Source organism: Pygocentrus nattereri, chromosome 24, assembly GCF_015220715.1.
Source record: "Pygocentrus nattereri isolate fPygNat1 chromosome 24, fPygNat1.pri, whole genome shotgun sequence".
NCBI lineage: Eukaryota > Metazoa > Chordata > Actinopteri > Characiformes > Serrasalmidae > Pygocentrus > Pygocentrus nattereri.
In genome coordinates this window covers 4,481,357-4,500,202 of record NC_051234.1, presented here as the reverse complement: position 1 = coordinate 4,500,202, position 18,846 = coordinate 4,481,357, and the positions used below count along the sequence as shown (strand labels likewise).

The window sequence follows — 18,846 nt, the reverse complement described above, 5'->3', positions numbered from 1 at the left end:
ACAACAGATAGCCAGAAAGCTACCATTACTACCAGGAGGCCAGATACCTTCTTGGAACCAGGTAGCTGTGGCTGCTGTCTTCAGCTGCCTTCATGGTCATAACAATAAAGATAATCGATCACTCAGTCAACAGAAATGACTCATCAGATTAGGATGAAGTTAAAACCAACAGTTAGAGGGTAGCTACCTGGCTATCTTAGATACTCCGTTAGTTTGCTTCTTTTCTCTGAGTGAAAGGGTAAAAACTTGTGTCTGGCATCTGGTTTGTACAATAAAGCTGTAGACTTACTGCGTTCATGAAAATTTGCTGTGTTGGATATGACGCTGAAACAGCTTTCAAAACTCTCTAGTTGTCCTTTAGTTTTGAGGTTCTGCACTTTTCTATATGCACGTCAATTTTGTCCTTTGCAGTCACCACTAGCCACGTTTTACGCAAAGTTCAACACATTTTTTAAGGAAAACTGAAAAAACAACAGACACTGAGATGCTCTGCATATTTTCCACATTCAGATAGACTACACCTGGCAGGCCTTGTTTTATTGAATTGCTTCTTTGATAAAGAACCAAGGTGTCTTGTTCACTGACCAAGATAGGAGTTGCTCCAGTTTACCGCTTTGGTTGCATTTATTAGCCTTAGTTCAGTGTCTAGCAGTCAGGATTGGGTGACACCACATGGATTCCCAGTTGTTTTGTGATGTATTTACATAATGCATGATGGACATTGTAGTGGGAGAACACTGATGAATAAAGGCAAGATAATATACAAATATCATAATATGGTAACATAACAAAAACCAAATTTTGTCAAGCTGAGGCCGAGGGACACAATGCCATGCTGTAAAATACTACATCAGATACTGATTTTAGGCTGGAATGCCCCTTAAAACTCTCAACCTAGCATTATGCAACGATTCTAAGCAAGGATTGCTGTAATTTCTCATTAGATCGAATGGGATTTATACTACTTTTTGCTGGAAGAGTTCCCTAGGACCAAGTAGATGACATTCCAGTCCGTTCCACTTAAGGGAAGACGTGATGGCTAAAGTCAAGATGGCTCATCTCCCTTCATCTTTTTTGAGCTAGAAGGCACAGCATCTGTAATGGGGCTTTGAAATAGAATAAAGCCACAAACGAATGTACTTGTTGCACGTCCAAGCCCATCATCACAGATGCCCTCAGTGCTAATGTGTGTAAATGTCATAAGTAATGATGTGCTCTCCTCATAGCTAAGGAAAGGTCAGAATTCGGGCCCTCATTGGTTTGGCATCCAGTCTGGAATTCAGTTCAGTCGCTGCAATTCACAGACTTCCCTCCCCTCAAGCTGCAGTGTGCGAAGTCAGTCAAGGTTAGAAATGTGGACCCAGATTCCCTTAGATCTAGCATGTGGGTAAGGGTGGGCTTCACGGACTGTCCACTGGGGGGAAAATGGGCAGCAAACAATGCTAGCGAGGTATTATAGCAGCAAACAGTGCCAGCACACCGTTTTACTGCTTTTCTGTGCTGTTAGTAGTTTACAATGTCAGTTTATGATCATCTGTAGAGAAAGGTGAAAGAATTGGATTCCAAAAGGAAGACAGTAGCGTTTTCAATCAAAAATGCAAACATATCCAATCATGAATTAGAAGTACACACTTAAAAAAGATGGTTCTTCAAGGGTTTTTTAGTAAAGGCAGTGGTTCTATTTTAAACCATAAACTCTGTATAGAACCACATCAAGTTTAGATGTTTTTTGCATGGTGAGATCATTCTTCAGATTGACAGAAAATCTGTGGTTTATGGTTGTCTGTGATTTCATTTTTTTTTAAAAAGGCATTTGGTCTGTTTAGAAAAAGGTTCGTAATAGATATGTTGCCTTTACTAAGGAACCCATCTTTTGTAGTGGCAGCATTGTTAATTAAGCAATAAAACACGAGAGGGACTGTTTGATAACTCACTCCTCGAGTGTTCTATTGCTTTATACAACAGTTAAATAAATAAAGTAAGAAATTAATAAACCGGGCCGTGAACACGGCATTTAATGTTTTAATGTTCGCAGTTCCTTCTGCCAAATTATAGTTCCTTAACAAGCAGCTTGTTGCTACCATAGACATTGCTACGAACTCTGCTTGCTCTGCACAATATCAAGTTTAGCTCAGTTTTGTACTTTTTTGTCAATTTTTGCCAGATCAGTATTTATGTTGTTTTGTTCCAGCCAGTCTGTAAAACATCTTACAGCCCATTTTGTTTGGCGAATGGTGTTGGGTTCATTTCTGGCTGATTCCAGGTTGTTTAGCTGCTCTTCTGTCACAGCTGCCGACTGAAAAGCTGCTCAGTGTTGATGACACTTCGTCACTGACGTCTCCTGTCAAAGCCGTTGCTTAGCAACGGCGTCTCAGTGGAGTGATAGTGTTTGTGGAAAAAAATGTGATGTTATAGTGAAATAACAGCACAGTTACAACGCTTCTCAACCAATCAGCTTGCGTGGCCGGAACTGTTGTATAATGTGCAGTAGTTCTAAATGGTCTCAGCTAGCATTAAAACCTTTACATTCTATAGCAGAGACACGTTGTATCTATACCAATAATGCATGACATGTTCTGGTGGAACTACTATAGTGTAATAGAGCACTGCTATTTAGTTGTATGCGTACTGGTAATGTACATATCACAAGGGTATATTAATTCCATCACATTTCATGCTTGATGCTGAGGTTGTTAAATGTGGTCTTTGTAAGCTATGCAAAACCAGTAGAATATAGACTCCAGCTTGCAGAGGAAGGGAACTAGCCACACTGGCTTTGATAAGCATTCAGGAACATTTCATTTGAAGGCTGCCTACAAGCATTGAATCCATCCATCCATCCATTTTCTAAGCCGCTTCTCCATCAGGGTCGCGGGGGGATCCTGGAGCCTATCCCAGCAGTCTTCGGGCGGAAGGCAGGATACACCCTGGACAGGTCACCAGTCCATCGCAGGGCAGACAGACAGACAGACACAGACAGTCACTCACACCCAGGGGTAATTTAGCATGTCCAATTGGCCTGACTGCATGTCTTTGGACTGTGGGAGGAAACCGGAGAACCCGGAGGAAACCCACGCAGACTATTCACAAACATGCAAACTCCACACAGAGAGGACCCTGGCCGCCCGGCCGGGGAATCGAACCCAGGCCCTCCTCGCTGTGAGGCGACAGCGCTACCCACCACGCCACCGTGCCGCCCAAAAAAATCAATACTTGTGTGTTTGTGAATAGTTTGTCAGTATTCATAAGATGACATGAAATGGTACGAAGATAAATATGCTAAAAACTATGGCCAAAAACTACGAGCTTGTTGGACATCCCGTTCCAAAACCATAAACCTTAATATGGAGTTCACTCCACTCATCTGGGAAGCTTTCCACAAACGTTTGAGGGTGTGTGTAGGAAATTGTGCCAATTTAGTCAAAAGAGCATTTGTGAGGTCAGATGTTGGACGAATAGCCTGGCTCATAATCGATGTACTAATTCATCCCAAATGTGTTCAGTAGGGTTGAGGTCAGAGCTCTGTATGGGCCACCGGAGTTCCACCACACCAAATGCATCAAACCTGTAAAGGGGTAAAGTCATCCTCGTACAGCAAAGGGCCTTGCCCAAACTGTTGCTGCAAAATTGCTGCATATAATAGTCTAAAATGCATGCTGTAGAATAAACATGACCCTTCACTGGAACTAAGGGGCTCAAACCCTGAAAAACAGCCCAGATCATAATACCTCCTCTGCCAAACTTTACTGTTTGCACCATGCATACCTGTACATGGTGTTCTCCTGCCATCCAGGAGAACCCATGCTTGATATTATAGACCAGTTTGCAGTGGGTTTAGTTGAAACCCCTGAACTCAATACTTAGACGAGCTGTCCACATACATTTGGCCACATAGTATACATTGTATTGACATGAGAGGGTCTTAAACTAAAGTGGTGAACCTGTGTGCCATTTATAAGACTATTATGATGCGCAACTAAAGTGATAAAGCTAAAATTACAGGAAATGTGTATGGAAATGATCCCTTTAGCTGCAGGGCATCAAAGTCTTTCATAGTACTCATATATGGGGTTCTTAGCCCTCTGTCCTATAAGTTCAATAAGCTCAATTGGACGTATCCCTTCCTAAAGGGAACAAATGTCTGTGTAGACCCTGGTCATTTAATGTTGACCTGCAATTACTGGCACACACTCAATACTCAAGTATTCCTTTTTTAAACACGTCATTCAGTGCTAATGCATGTGTTGTGATATCCCTACGTAGGTAGCCACCAAATAAAGTGTTACCACCCATTCTTAGTAGCGATTCGATCACAAAAGGCTTTTCTGAATCTGTATTGTGGTATTGTGAAGTCATATTTAAGTTGTATCACCCACTCCTGCCTCTTAGTGATAATGTGTCTGCGTAACAGTTCCAATGTTGGCAAAATCTGCGGCGTCTGTAAATGTGGCTTCTAAAAGTGCCGTGTGTATTCCGTTCCTCTAATACCCAGTTTCCCTTAACAGCTGCTGTTGGCGACCCGCAGGGCTGTCAGACTGAAGAGCTGCATGTGTTAGTCATGGACAGTATGAACAGAGAAGAACAAAGGCTGGAGGATGACACTGCATGACTCTAAAGGCTTTAAATCTGGAATTTGCTCAGTTTCAGAGACAGAAATCCAAGGTCTTTCGGAACGTGGCGAAACCATGAACGAAAACCTGAGGTTGTCCAATTTCCGTCCAACTGTCGCATCAGCATTTTTAAGTGAAGCATTCCCTTGGCTTCCATTATCGGCTTTGTTATTATGCTGGGCTAGACCTTCCGTACCAAATTACACACGGACGGTATTGTGCGGCGGTGTTTATCAATCTGTTGTGCCACGTTACACGGGCTGCTGTAAAGGAATCAATTCTGTCCTGTACAGAGGGTGAGAGAGAAAAGAGGTTGTAGTTTGCGTGCCGCTCTCAGATGTGGGTGAGTAATTGTATGCTAACGAGCACAGTCAGATGGAGAAAGTGAAAAAAGCGGAAAGGGAAAAAAAAACAGAGGAGAGAGGAAAGACACATTTGTACACCAGCTTAGTCTCACATCTCTAACGGTAACCATGGAAATAATTATAGAGCAGACGCAGACGGTTGGAGCGAACGCGAGAACGAAGAGGGAGAGGAAGAGTTGAGGAGGAGAAGCGAGAGAGAACAAGGAGGATGAGAGGACATGAGAAGGCTAAACGTTTAACACAGTTGGGTTTTCTGATGGTTATAAGCTGTTCAGTAACACTGAAGTAATTTGTTTGATCCCACCTCTGATCCCTACCCATGTACACACAGTACGCCCACTGAATCTGTGGTAGCCAGAGGAGATAGAGGATCATGTGTAGTTTCTCTGAATTTTCACAAGTAGCCTGAATCGAGAGCCTGATTGTTAACTTCAGCATTATATGGCAGGCCCATCACTCAATAACAATAACAACACTCCACACAGGCGTATTTATTAGCAGGTTCTTTTTTATTTCACAGGCATGTAGTGGATTGCACTACTGTTACTGAGTAGGTGACTCACATATATACTCAGGATAAATGAAAAGTTTTTACATGTAGTGTGTTAAAATGCTTTAATGGTTAGGTTAGCTTACAGGTACTTATGACTTTACATATAAAGACTATTGCCTTAGTTCATTTTTAGCATTATGAAGTTGATAAAAAGCAGTTTTTGCTGATACTAAGTGACAGTTTGTGCAACAGTTTGCAGATTTGGTGTTTGTTTTAACAGTGACATGTAAAACATCTATGAATGGCTGGTCTTCTTTGTAATGAGCTTCACTGGATGCTTCACAGTTTACCTGAATTGTCTAGCTAGCATTGTCTTTTTGTGTATTTGTGTAGTGATGCTAGGTGTTTACCCATGCTATCTGTCATGTTTGTCTTTCTGAGGAGGATGGGGTGGAGCAGTTGAGGAGTTCTCTCAGCTGTATTGCACTGATGATGTAACTCAGACTAATTTTTCATGATATTAATTTATTTTCTTTTTATTAGTGAAACATTATTTTGCTTAGCTTGGTTTGACTAGAGGAGTTTAATTTGGTGGAATTTGTCTGCCTATTTGTACAGGATAGAGTATCTGTAATTCCACAGACAACCTGCATTGAAAGGTCATAGCTGGGATGTTCACATCAGCGTTACACGGCAGACACCACGCTCAGTGACAGTAACTCACCGCAGTGCTGTATATATCAGCAGGATTTGGTATTTCATTAGCATGAAGTGGATTGGAACAGAACTAATACACATATTTTCAGGTTCAATGTGATTTTTGTTATTTTGTGTTAAAGTGAATTGATTCTGCCCAGACATGGACTGGCAACCTGTCCAGGGTGTATCCTGCCTTCCGCCATATGACAGCTGGGATAGGCTCCAGCTCCGCTCCCCCGAGACCCAGAAGGATAAGCGGTTTAGATGTTTAGTTGATTGTTGCCTACTGATCTTTAATATAGACTGTGAGGTGTTAACGCTTTACATTGTAATTCACTGTTTTGAACATTATTTTTAAAAAAATTCAATACTGTACTGAAATTGTTACACTCGTATTACTGAGGGAGCTCAGGGCTGTTCCATTCACTCCGCAGTTATTGCTGTCAGACTGTTAAAACAACAAATATTAACTGGAATGAAGTCGTGGATGTCGGGAACTGTAAAGGCACTTTCCAGGCAAAACCAAAAATGTAACCATTGCTGCATCTTTGTAAACATGCCACCTTGCCTCTTATAGTGGTGGCTGAGTAGACTCTAGAGTGAGAGATTTCGGTTTAAAGACCATGAAAATCCCCTGTGAGGAATCTTGAAGGTGGGAGGAGCCGTTGAAAACTACAGGAGCTTTTGAGGACGGAGGACTGAGTTTGAATAGCTGAATATCACATATTTATTGGGTCTTTTTAGTGGCTGTTTGCGTAATACATGCTGAGTATTTTAGTGATGAATTTTAAATTGATATACCTTTCAAAGTAATGTAGCTTGTTAGGGGTTTATAGCAGTGCATCTTCAAGGAATTTGCGCATCCAGTGTACTAGTATTGTTCTGATACTCGGCTTTGTGGACTTTTGCAACTTCACTAAAAACATTTCAGCACAGGAATCTCAGAATGCGTCCAAAAGCCGGAGGCTGGCTGCTGCTCTCCGCGGCCACCGCTGCTTCCTCCATGTGGGCATAGCTTGCGGTTGCCATGGAGACGCCCGTCTCTCTCTCTCTCTCTCTCTCTCTCTCTCTCTCTCTCTCTCTCTCTCTCTCTCTGGGCACGCTGGTCCCTTAAACATGAGCACTTTTGCTTTGAATTGTACTTGATTAAATGAGCGGCTGAGCCATTAAAGTCTGCATTACGCAAATAAATAAATAAATGTGTTCGTTAAAGCGTCCCGCACTTCGGCCGACCACTCCATACCGTTTTTATAAAGGCAGTTTTGTGTGAGAATGACAATAAGGAAGAGGCTACGACAGAAATAACCGAAGCTATTGTGGAGAGCCGCATCTTCATGGTCATTTGAAGAGCGGGCGGAGTGCTTGGCGTGTGTATGTGTGTGCGTTGTACTGTTACGCCGATTCCTCCCACACATAACCTGCCTCTGTGAACCTCTCCTGCTAATGCCTGTGAGCGTTAGCGTGCATTGTGTGGAAAGAGGGTGTGTATTTGTGTGAGCGAGTCTCTGAGTCTCTGAGAGTGAGCGAGAGAGAGAGAGAGAGGGAGAGAGAGAGAGAGAAAGAGAAAGAGAGAGAGTCACCCCAGGCTTCATCTAAAGTACTCTCCATCACTCTCCATCCATCTGTACCCCACCCACCTCCCCCTGTCTGCTGCTCTGCCCCCTCTCTCTCTCTCTCTCTCTCTCTCTCTCGCTATCTCTCTCCTCTCTTGCCACACTGTCAGGGAGACTGAGAGAGTCAGAGGCAATAACAGGAGCTGAAAGGACCAGCGATGCTCGTTTCAAACCGCACCTCAGCCAGCCAAGCCTAGAAAGCCATTCCTGGCCGTTTCCTGATCGTTCCTGACCGCGCCTGACGGGAGTTACACATTTGTGAGCTCGTCCTCCACTGCCACCCTCGCTAAGTTCTCGCCGCATGCATCTAGCCACTTGCAGAGCATGTGGACGGTTTCCCGCGGATCTTCGTCCATCTGATGTGTGCATCCCGTCTGGTGCAGGAAGAACCGGAGTGACCGGCGTGAGCTTTCCTCTGAGAGAAAGCTAAAAGAAGCCCGAGCTTGGACGCGTACTGGAGCTGAAGATTCCGCCTTCATGCTGTAATTACAGTACAGCAACGCTCACTCTCCCTCTCCCTAGCTCTCTTTCTATCTCTCTCGCCCTTTTTTATTCCTCTCTTTATATCTGCTTATCTCTTCTTTTTCTGTTATCTCTCTTTCTTTCATTCTCTCTTCTATATCTCCCTTTCCCTGTGTGATCTCTGTCTTTTCTGTCTTTCTGTCTCTCCTTATCCTTCTTTCCCCCTCTCTCTTTTTTCTTTCTGTCTTTCTAACTCTCTCCCACTTTATCGGTACCTTCCTCTCGTCTTCTCTTTCTCTTTTTCTTTTCCCTCCTTTCTTTTTCCGTCTCTGTCTCTTTGTATCTCTCTCTTTCCTTCTGTTATCTCTCTCACTTACCTACTTTGTTCGGCTCTTTCTGTCTCTCCTTATCTATCCGATCTTTTTCTCTCTTTCTTTCCTACTATCTGCATTACTTTTCTCTTACTTCTTTTTCTTTCCTTTTCTATCTTTCTGTCTTCATCTGCCGTCTCTTTTCTTTTCTCTCTATTTCTTTCTCCATTTTCCCTACATCCTCTCTCCCTCTCACCTTATTTTTCTCTTTTTGCCTTTATCTCTCCTTATCTCACTTTATCTCTCCTTCCTTTTCTGTCTCTCTGTCTTCTTTTCTTCCTTTCTTTCCACCGTCATGCTCGACTTTCCTGTCTGCTCGCATCGTCTCCGCTTAGTCTGCGCACTCTAAAGCTGACCTGTTCCACTGGCACGTTTACCGCGGCCAAATTTATTTTTATTCAGACAAATTAAATTTTCATTACGCTCTTCTCCCTCATATCTCCGGCTCTGAGCCATGAGCGGATTTCAGCGCCGGGCGCAGGGCAGCGGGACGGCGGAGGCTGAGAGGGCTCGGGGCCGCCACAGCTGGACGGGGCCACATGCCCAGGAGGAGGCGGGGCTGGAGGGTGGGGCTGAGCGATGAGCCACGCCCCCTTCTGCCAGGTCATCCAGGTTCACTCCATATGAGTGCACAGTACTCAAATATAACTACAGCCGGGCTTCTTTTATACTCGAACATAGTTACAGTAGAAAGCTTAGCAAACTCTTCCTAGTCGTCGTGTTACAATACGTCAATCTTAGCCTTACTAAAATGTAGTGCCCTATTATAAACCTTATGTAATTGCTGTAAACATTGTGTTTCTTAAGAGTTTAGTCTCAGGTTCATCAGCAGGTTTCGCTGCTTTCTTTAACTTGCTTAATTATTCTTTCTTACAGACTGTTAAGTACCTGACCTGTAGTTATATTAAGGTAGTGCTGCTTCAGGACTGCTTAATGGCTCACAACTGAAAATAATTAAGCATTTATTTAGTGTCTCTTCAGTATCTATGGCTTCAGTACTTCATTATTCATTGTATACACTTGCAGTGGTCCATGATCTCATTCAACCATGTTAGATGCTTGTATCATACACACAAGCACACTGTGGGAATGTAACCAGAATAAAAAGCTCCTCAGAAATCAAGACATCAAGTCACCTGGAGTAAAGACTGAGAAAGGAGCGCTCCTGCGTGTCTCTCATGGGCACTCATAGCCACTCATCCGTCCAGTGGGCAGCAGCCGAGGACGACTGAAGGAATAATTTGCAAAGACTGAAGAATCATATCACATCAGCACCATTTCTCCTGTAGGTAGGAATCCAGTGCCTCATTAATGTGCCTATTTGTCACTGTGCCGTTGTAAGTCTGTCAATGCAGTTTTCTAATGCAGAATTTTTCAATGATTATTAACATGGCTCCAACATAGCTCTTTTTGCTTTAAGAGAACTACTTCTCCTACGTCTCTTCTCTGACAGAAATTGGAACCCACTTTGTTTTTCTAGCATGGGTACATGCCAAACCAGGGGCGCCCAAACTTTTTCTCTTGGAAGGCAAAACAGCTTCAAAAACATAGATTTCAAATGTGGTTACATAGCTTTTAAAAATACAAAACATTTTTTTTATTTAACTAAAACACTTAAAACATGCAGAATTTAAAATATCTATGTATAGAAAAAATATATTGTATCTCTGAGGGGGTGAAGGGTGTAGGATTAGGGTAATAATTTCATAATTATTAAATAATTTCATAATATTCATAATTTCTGGTCGTTTCCTTTAGGTTTTCTGATCTGAGATTTCATCCTCACTTTTGAAAAGGAAGCATTCTTGATGTTTATTTTTTTATTAGTTTATTCATAATTTTTTATTGATGCTTTCTTAGTCATTACAGAATCATTGTGTGGTCTAGGGATCTTCAGAGCTAAGTCGTCGGGAGCAATACGCTACTGGTAGGGTCTCCCAGGGCGAACAGGTCTGGAGTGAAGGCCAAGACTAACACGATCCAAAAACCCACCATGAAAAACGGTCACCGGGACCTACCCCTGGAGCCAGGCCTGGGGGTAGTCTCCCCCGGCAAGCGGCACCCGCAAGGTCAAGCACGGGCTAGCGGTGCAGTGCTGCACAGGCAGTGGAAGATGGCAGGGGGCCCTTGGCGGCCTAGGCCCTCGCGGCAGAAACTGACTCTTGGCACATGGAATGTAACCTCACTGGGGGGGAAGGAGCCAGAGCTTGTGTGGGAGGTTGAGAGGTACCAACTAGATATAGTTGGGCGCACCTCCACCCACAGTGTCAGCTCTGGAACCAAACTCCTTGATAGGGGTTGGTCCTTCTCCTACTCAGGGGTTGCACAGGGTGAGAGGCGCCGGGCGGGAGTGGGGATACTCACGAGTCCCCGGCTGGTGGCTGTGCAGTTGGAGTTTGTACTGGTGGATGAGAGGATCACCTCAATGCAAATTAAAATTGCAGAGAGGAAAACTCTGACTGTTGTGTGTGCTAATGAACACCAAGTTCGAACACAAGGATGTTCATAAGTGTACATGGTACCAGAGCTCCTTGGGTCAGAGGTCAATGATTGACTTTGTTGTCGTTTCACCTGACTTGGGTCCATATGTTCTGGACACTCGGGTAAAGAGAGATGCTGAGCTGTCAACTGATCACCATCTGGTGGTGAGTTGAATCAGATGACCAAGAAAAGTGATGGTCAGACACGGTAGGCCCAAGCAAATAGTGAGGGTGTGCTGGGAACGACTGTCGGAGGCCCCTGTTCACAATGATTTCAACTCCCATCTCCGAGAGAGCTTTTCTCATGTCCCGGAGGAGGTAGGGGACATGGAGTCTGAATGGACCCTGTTCAAAACCTTCACTGTGGAAACTGCCGGGCATAGCTGTGGCAAAAAGCTTGTGGGTGCCTGTTGGGGCAGTAACCCAAGAACCTCCTGATGGACACCAGTGGAGAGGGAGGCTGTCAAGCTGAAGAAAGAGGCCTTTAGGGACTGGATGGCCCGAAGGACTCCCTTCTCAGCAGAGAGGTACCAACAGGTGAAAAAGTTGGCAGCCGCAACGGTGGCAGAAGCAAAATCCAGGGCGTGGGAGGAGTTTGGCAAAGCATGTGATGAAAAAAGTGAATGAAATGAAAAAAGACTTTTGGTCGGCTTAAGGAGGTTCTGGACAACTGTCCGACGACTCTGGAGTGGTTGGGGTGGCTGCGCCCAAGTTGTATTCGGCAAGGGTGGAGAAACTCTGACTGCAAATGAGGATATTGTCGGTCGGTAGAATGAGCACTTGGAAGAACTCCTTAATCCGGGAAACATGCCTCCCTCACAGGAGTCAGGGCCGGAGGCCTCTGGCGGGTCAAGCTCCATTTCCCTGGTGGAGGTCACTGAGGTAGTTGGCAAGCTCTTCAGTGGCAAGGCACCGGGGGTGGATGAGATTCATCCGGAGATGCTTAAGGCTCTGGATATTGTGGAGCTGTCGTGGCTGACGCACCTCTGCAATATTGCATGGACCTCAGGAACAGTACCCTTAGACTGGCAGACCAGGGTGGTGGTCCCCATTTTTAAAAAAGGGGTCCGGAGGGTGTGTGCCAACTATCAGGGTATCACACTGCTCAGCCTCCCTGGGAAAGTCAATGCCAAGGTGCTGGAAAGGAGACTCCGACCGATAGTTGAACTCAGATTGAGGAGGAACAATGCGGATTCCATCCTGGCCATGGAACAATGGACCAGCTTTTCACCCTCTCACAGATTGTTGAGGGAGCATGGGAGTTTGCCAATCCAGTCTACGTGTGTTTTGTAGATTTGGAGAAGGCTTATGACCAGATTCTCCGAGATATCTATTGGGAGGTCCTCTGGGAGTATGGGGTACTGGGGCTACTACTCCGGGTCATTCGATCTCTGTACTCCCAGAGTGAGAGCTGTGTTCGTATATTCAGCATTAAGTCGAACCCTTTCAGTGTTAGCTTTGGGCGCCGGCAGGGATGTGCCCTGGCAGGGTTGTGCCTGTCTCCACTCCTGTTCGTGGTATTCATGGACAGGGTGTCAAGGTGTAGCCAAGGTCAGGAGGGCATTATGTGTGGAGGCCGGAGAGTGGCATCTCTGCTATTTGCAGACGATGTTGTTCTTTTGGCTGAATCACATGGATGCCTCCAGTGCTCACTGGAGCAGTTTGCAGCTGAGTGTGAAGTGGTGGGTATGTGGATCAGCACCTGCAAATCTGAGTCCATGGTCTTAGCCTGGAAAAGGATGGCATGCCCACTCCAGGTAAGGGGAAAGCACTTGCCCCAGGTGGAGGAGTTTAAGCATTTCGGGTTCTTGTTCACGAGTGATGGGAAGAGGGATTGTGAGATCGGCTGCAGTAATGCGGTCACTGTACCGGACTGTAGTGGTGAAGATGGAGCTGAGCCATAAGGCAAGCTCTCTGTTTACCGGTCGGTCTACATCCCGACCCACACCTGTGGTCATGAGCTGTGGGTAATGACCGAAAGAATGAGATCACGAACAGAAACGGTGGAAATGAGCTTTCTTTGCAGGGTGGCGGGCTACACTCTATTTGATAGGGTGAGGAGCTCAGCCATCCGGGAGGAGCTTGGAGTCGAGCTGCTACTCCTCCGCATTGAGAGAAGCCAGCTGAGGTGGTTCAGGCATCTGATTCGGTTGCCCCCTGGACGCCTCCCGGTGGGGGTGTACCAGGCACGACCTACCGGGATAAGACCCTGGGGTCGTCCTAGGACCTGCTGGAGCGATTACATCTCTAAGGGATTATATTTCCCTGGCCTGGGAGCGGCTTGGGGTCCCTGGGAATTAGCTGGAGGAATTTGCGGGGGACGGTGTCATCTTGGATTCTCTGCTCTCCCAACTGCTATCGTGACCCTATCTGGATTAAGCGGTTAACAACGATGATGATGATGATTATGTTCTTCTCCTGCAGTCATCAGATCAGAACGTTTATTACTCCTGCAATATATTAAATTTAGATATTCTGTAAAATTCATGTTAGGGGACCTAACATTAGAACAGAAAGCTCTGCTATGTGCACAAGTTTGTAATAGGCCTGGGTTTGTTACAGTACTAGTCCTATTGCTAATGAGCTGTTCACCCTTTCTTAATTACAGTAAAACTTTTGCCATCCCACCGCACTCTGTACTTTACATATTAACTAATACACAGCCTTGCAAATCTTTCAAATGTTTTAGCCAATCGAACACAGATTTTTTATCTTTAAATGTCACTGATCTGATAAATTTGATAAATATGGTCTGCGTCCTTCTAACTAGCCCATAAGATATCAACTGTATGTTTGAAAACAAATTTTTTTGTTGTATTAATTTGAATCTATTATTCAATATTTATTCATATTTATTATTATATATTAATGTTAAATGGTGTTTTACAAGCAATTTTTACAAACAATGTGCACTATACTGTATATAATAGCTGTCAAAAGTAATAGCTTGGCAGATTAAATCACCGTAATTCTAGTTGATGTATCTAATATTTCTCATTTGAGATTTCAGTGAGAATATTATAATGATTAAATGTATTTCTAGATATATTTACATGCTTTAAGTCATTTTATTCTGGTGGCAAATTTTAAACCTTTTTGTTGACACAAGCTAAACGATAAAGCCAGAAGAGTGAGACCATTTCACTGGATAAAATGACATGAATCAAGTCAAAACATCTAGAAATAGGTTAAATAGAACCTTAACATGTTCATTATTTCAATCTCAAAACGAGAAACATACAACATATTGACTAGACTCAGTTGCCAAGATGGCTTTTTTTTGTGCAGTCATGCTAAAATGGAGGTGTGGATTACTGTTAGTAGTACCATCCAGAGAAAAATCCCTTACAATAACAGTAGGTGGAAGCATTTAAGAGAAATTGCTGCTGGTGGACAGGTTCACTGCTAGTGAATTTGCATTTGTTTACTGATTGAAAATTGAATTTGTGTGGAAAATCTTGGATGCATCTCATGCTAAACTAAGTGTAAATGGACTCTATTCAAAGTTCATGCCATTCTCATGGCTCTGTACAGTGTATTTTTTTCCTGATGTGTCCTAATTGAAGAGCGGTAGATGAGCTTAACCCCAATATTCTGCCCATTCCTTTTAAAAACACAGTACGTGTAATGTAATCTCTTCCAGCCATGCAAGAGCACTCCATCTTTCTGTGTCTGTCTTCTTTTATGGTTCACTCTCTCCCTTTCGCCTGCCCGCTCTCTCTCAAAGGGAGTAAGCTGGGAGCCGTTTCCACCCACACACTTGAGCTTCAGCTTGCAGCTTGACATCAGATTTACATTGAGAATGAAAAAGCACACACACACACACACACACACACACACACTCCCTCCCACTCTCATCCTCACATGCGCACACACTCTCTCGCAGCAAGCACCTACCATTGTGGCGTATTAAACACTACAAGACTATCAGCAGCTTCATCTTTCCTCAAACATTGTTCGGAGCGCTATCCCGTTATGTCCTTTGTGCCAATGAAATGGATATGTCATTGCCTCTGCAGAGCATGTGACATGGCTTATTTGATAATCATCTTGGGCGATGTTAGAACTGCATGGTGCCACTTCCCACAGCACTCAAAGATAATGGCAATGATGTGGCTCTAATGTACTGACATACCCGACAACACAGTCATGGAGTCGTGCTACCTGCCTTTAGCCTCGCCGCTTTGCGTTGGCCGTCGGGCTGGACTGTAAAAGGTTCGCCTGTCATCCTATCCGCCTTCACTCCTGCCTTCTATTATGTGTCTCCGTAAGTCAAATGTAAGGTACCAGGAAATGTTGCCATGGCAACCAAATAAAGAGCCTGGATTGATATCAAAAGGGACTGAGTGAGAAATTGAAATAAATGGACGCGATGAGCTCATTTTACTGGTGCTGTTTTTGGCATAATTAAAAGGATTATTAAACAGTGGCTTATTATGCGGACGAGACCTTTTGAGCTTGACAGTTCTGTAAGAAGAAAAAAAGCTGCAGTTGAGCCTTACCAGGTGTTCCTGCCATGTCTGTATCTTTTGTATTAACATCACTCTTGGAATAGACACTGTATGGGCACCCCATAGAGTTTAGGGGTTTCTGCCTCACCCATTGCTAACAGGTGTATAAAATGAAGCACATTACCATTCAGTGTCCGTAGACGAACATTGGCAGTAGAGTGGGTCATGCCGAAGAGCTCAGCGGCTTTAAAGGTGGCACTATGATAGAATACCACCTTTGCCACAAGTTCATGTTCATGAAAATTCTGCCCTGCTAGATCTGCCCTAGTCAACTATAAGTGCTATCATTGTGTAATGGAAGTGTCTAGGACCTGTGAAAGCTCAGCAACAAAGGGGTGGATCACACAGACTTACAGAGCAGTGGTTCCAAATGCTGAAGCACATATTGCCTATACTTTGTTGCATCACTCACTACAGAGTGCCTTTGGAAGCTACATAAGCACAAGGACTGTGCATTGGGAACTTCATTAAATGGGTGTCAATGGCTGAGCAGCTGCACACACGCCTAAAATCACTGCGCAATGCCAAAAAATAGCTAGAGTGGTGACCTACAGAGAGCCCTGACCTCAAACCACACCTTTGGGATGAATTGGAACGCTGACTGTGCTGATTGTCCAACTTCCGTGCCTGATCTTTTGACTATTAACACTAATTCCTACAGGCACACTCCAAAATCTTGTGGAAAGCCTTCTTAGAAGAGCAGAGACTGCTGCACCTGCAAAGGGAGGGCCAGTTCCCTATAAATGCCCATGGATTGGAATGGGACGTACAACAAGCTCATATAGATGTCATGGTCAGGTGTCCACATACTTTTGGCCATGTAGTGTATCTAGAATTTAGAATTCTGCGTGGACGAGTGCTATGCCTGTCTTAAAAACATCACCTAATTTTCCTCATGTTTATATCTGAATGGGTTGCAGTATGTGACCCACTTGCTACCAAGTTCAGAGCCAGCGTCATTAGTGATGAAGGATCGCATTAATCAAAAGAGATGCAACAGATTAGACACAGGCAGGAAGAAAATCAACTGCAGTCATTTGACTTTGCAACATATTTATCAAAGTCAGTTACATTAATGACCAATGGCACAATGTCATCATTACTATTGGTTATAATGAGCTTTTCATTTTATTATACAATGGATTGGATTTCCTGCCGATAAAGCTGCTTGATCCTTCTGAGAGCTCTGTTGCGCTAAATTGCTCTGGATCAATGTAAAAGTATTCGACTTGAATTCGAATGCAACTGGTACAAACACGTATGCTGTTGAGACACTGACCATGGATGAAGGAAGGCATACTGGACACTTAAGTGTCCATTACCTGCAATTCAATGGTCTAAAGTGAGGTAGCATTAAAAGGGTGTGGCTTCTTTTATGCTTGTGTAGCCTAACCCGACAATAAATACAAACTAATGGCTGTTGGAGAAAAATGTTAAGCGCTTGACTTTAAGATGCCCAATTGCCAGTATAACAGTTCTGATACTACAGTTAATCATGATGTGATCGTTCACGTTTTTGTACCCATGCTTTGCACCTTTGCATTGAACATTGATTTATCTGTGTGTTCATTTCTGTTGCTGTAGTTCAGTTAATGCTGGTGAAGTACCTACTTAGACCTATAGATCCCCAGGTAGTTGCTACATATATAATCACTGCTGCACTGCACAAAGTTTACATTTACATTTATGGCATTTGGCTGACGCTCTTATCCAGAGCGACTTACAATTTGATCATTTTACACAGGTAGGCCAAGGTGGTGTTAGGACCCTTATTGGTATAGTGTAGGGTGCTTGCCCTGGTCGGGGATTGAACCCCAGTCTACAATGCAAAGGTGTTAACCACTACACCATCCAACCACACAAAATTATATATTGGCTAGTGAAGATATATTAAATATAACTGATATATGAAATATTTCTTTTTGTGATTGTTGTAAGAGTGTTATAAGATCATTCCACTTATTTCAGTACATTTTTACTTGTTTTAAGTAAAATCCAGAGTTTTCCATTTGTATTCCACTTGTTCCACGTTCAGTGTTCAGAGGACTGATCGTTTAAGCTCCTGCCTTGTTGGAATAAAAATGATTTGCATCTGCACCGGCCCTTTGCCTATAAGATTGGACACCCCTGTTTTAAATCATCAATTAGATTCCAGGTCTGAATTTGAAAACCTCTGATCTGTTGCTTTTGCACACGGCTTAACCTTTCCTACACATTTGCCATGGTTGGAGACATGATCAGCATGATGAGTGTGAGCTAGATAGCAGTACCCACCCTAATTTGGCACACTTTATACAAGTCTGTTCTGTCCAGTGAGACATTCTTTTGGATCCATTCATAAGCATCATATTGGAAAGTGGAATCTATAAGTTGAAACCAATCTGCAGGGTTTACACCTACAGCGCTAGGCAGTACTAAGTGCGAGTGCCTTCAAGGGCATCCAGGATTGTTGATGATTACCAGCTCTGTCTAGGCAGTGTGTGGAATGCTGATGCAAAATGTGAACTCCAGCAAGCTCTTCTTGAGAAATGGTCATGGGAATTTTGGAAAATCTTTTGACTGATAACCTACCGCTAACTGGTATTAAATCATTAACCAAAGCAAAGCAAAACCTAAAATCACAAACAATTCCTATCAAAACAACACAGAGCTGAGCTTTATGTCCTTTATGTAAACAAGGCCTTAGGCTTTATTGAATAAAAAATGCAGCCTAACAAAATATATGACAGTAACATAATACAGTTCACTTGCGTCCATTTACCACATACACTACATTGCCAAAAGTATTCACTCGTCTGTCTTCACACGCATATGAAATTGAGTGAGATCCCATTCTTAATCCATAGGGTTTAATATGATGTCGGCCCACCCTTTGCAGCTATAACAGCTTCAACTATTCTGGGAAGGCTTTCCACAAGGTTTAGGAGTGTGTTTATGGGAATTTTTGAGGTCAGAATTTGTGAGGTCAGACACTGATGTTGGATGAGAAGGCCTGGCTCACAGTCTCTGCTCTAATTCATCCCAAAGGTGTTCTATCAGTTTGAGGTCAGGACTCTGTGCAGGCCAGTCAAGTTCTTCCACACCAAACTGGCTCATCCGTATCTTTATGGACCTGCTTTGTGCACTGGTGTGCAGTCATGTTGGAGCAGGAAGGGTCCGTCCCCAAACTGTTCCCACAAAGTTTGGAGCATGAAATTGTCCAAAATCTCTTGGTGCTGAAGCTTTAAGAGTTCCTTTCACTG

General features: G+C 43.7%; 1 protein-coding gene across 11 annotated transcripts in view; it reads left to right on the top strand.

Annotated features, from left to right (window-relative positions):
* The window catches only part of syngap1b (synaptic Ras GTPase activating protein 1b), a 183,262-nt gene that overhangs the window by 95,056 nt on the left and 69,360 nt on the right, over positions 1-18,846 (top strand). The window contains exon 1 of one of the 11 annotated variants that reach the window (XM_037534105.1): positions 8,791-9,898. The exons of 9 other annotated variants lie outside the window; for them this stretch is intronic. The gene's annotated coding sequence lies outside the window, so the exon portion shown is untranslated. Of the gene's footprint in view, positions 1-8,790; positions 9,903-18,846 lie in introns of those variants that run through there. One more of the 11 variants, XM_017708755.2, reaches the window with a different exon arrangement.